Genomic DNA, 1871 nt, shown 5'->3' on the forward strand with positions numbered 1-1871 from the left:
ATTGGATTGTCTACAAAAAAAGGTAAACTTCAAGATGCGTCGTGGCCACATTCTCTCTACTCTTTATCCATCTCTATCTCTCATTTCTGTCTCACCAACGATATCGGTAACATCGAGAGTTGGGGAATATCTTAATTGTCAAGTGCTGTTGAGCTCCAAATGTCTTCTCCCTTAAGAACTATTTATTCAAATATTTTACTCACTTTTAATTATTGTATATCACATGATGTATTCATAAGATGTGGTAGGCATGGAAATTAAACTATAACAGTAACAACAAACAACAGCAGCCAATTATTATACCGGTGCTCATTTAGAAGAAAAATAAAATGCAATCGGTGCTGGCACGTATAGCAACATCTAGTAGCTTCTGGTCGGTACTCGGTGCAGCCAACTAAAAAAGCAATCCACACCGAGAGCGACCTCCAACTGCGTGCCTTATCGACACCGGCTGTTCTCCCTGCTAGCCACACACACACCCACGCGACCGTGCTCCAGTCCACGGCGCCGCGTTGCCCTTCTCTCTTCCCTCCTCTCTTAAATCCTCCGAGCTTTTGTCGGCCAGTTGTGGCGCGGCTGCGTATGGGCTCCTGGTGGCCGGGCCTGCGCGTGGGGGCGGACTGGGTCTGTGGCGGAGGCGCGACAGCGGTGGCCGGCGGCTGCTTGACGGGGCCACGTGGATCTGCCGCCGGGGCTGCGGATCGGCGTGGTCGTCTGAGCCCCAAGTTTTCGACGCCGAGGTCAGCGCTCCTTGAGCATTCGCGTACATGCGTCCGCAGCCAGCGGATGAAATCGATCCAGCTGGTTCCCGTCGTAGCTAGCTTATAGTTATGTGTGAACCATTCAGGACTTGAGGGAAGGAGCCAAGCGAATGAGAGGAAGATGAGGAAGGGCTTGATCTCGAGGAACCAGCCTGCACTGAGCCCCGCCGCCTCATCAGGAGCTCGTCTCCCTGCCTGCCGGCGGCTAACCGGAGCCACCACCGCCGGTGACCGCATCCCTCACCTTGTGCCCCTCCTCCTTCTCCTTTCTTCCTCTCTTCCCCGAGGAGCGGGGAGCCGGCGGGTCCGTCGGTCAGGAGCTAGGCCGCGCTCTCCATCATCGCCGCCGTTTGGGGAGGGACGCGGTGCAGGTCGACGCGGCACGGGGCAGGAGGTGGCAGCAGGATGGACGTGGAGATGGGATCGAGGAGGCAGGGTCGTGCGGGGCGCTGTTTTTCTTTTTCTCTCCTGTGTGTCGGTTTGGGGCTGACTAATGATGGAAGTGTGGGTTCAATTTCCAAAAAAGAGAAGGGTCTTTTTGCAAAAGTGCGACGACGGGTGTGTGGGCATAAGCAGTAGATGCTTTATTATTAGGTAAAGATTAACTGGGTTTTTCAGCCATTTTATGCACATAATTTAAATTTGAACTACATGCACATTCTCCAGTGCAGATAAACTAGTTGAAAAATCAAATATGTGTCCTTAGTTGCATGCTTAGGTCCCATGCAAGAAATGAGAATGAATTTCAATCACCCTACCACTGTTACTCAGCCACAAACATTAAGATACATGGCTTTTAAATTCTAGTAAATCCAAAACTCGTCTAAAATTCATGAAATTTGACATGTGACCATTGAGCAGCATCAACATGCCGTGGTAAAATTTTTATTTCATTTGGGGCAGGTTTGGGTATAAGCTTCTCAGAAATCAGAGCTTGTCACAACATGCGTGATGGTTTCTGTAAGGAACGTGCCACCTTTGGGGAGGAAACGATATCTGTTGCCTTTTGTTGCTTTCAAAAATTTTCGAGTGTCAATATATAACAACAGGAGTGTTGTGTTCAATTTTCGAATTTTTTGGGGTTCGTTTGCACATTTTTATACATTAACT

At 49.4% G+C, this 1871-nt stretch overlaps 1 long non-coding RNA gene across 1 annotated transcript; it reads left to right on the top strand.

Annotated features, from left to right (window-relative positions):
- The first annotated feature begins 470 nt into the window (after positions 1 to 470).
- Positions 471 to 1513, top strand: LOC120964429 (uncharacterized). Its single transcript, XR_005756647.3, has 2 exons — positions 471 to 740; positions 848 to 1513. It is a non-coding gene; the product is annotated as an uncharacterized lncRNA (long non-coding RNA).
- The last annotated feature ends 358 nt before the right edge of the window (positions 1514 to 1871 follow it).

Source organism: Aegilops tauschii, chromosome 5, assembly GCF_002575655.3.
Source record: "Aegilops tauschii subsp. strangulata cultivar AL8/78 chromosome 5, Aet v6.0, whole genome shotgun sequence".
NCBI lineage: Eukaryota > Viridiplantae > Streptophyta > Magnoliopsida > Poales > Poaceae > Aegilops > Aegilops tauschii.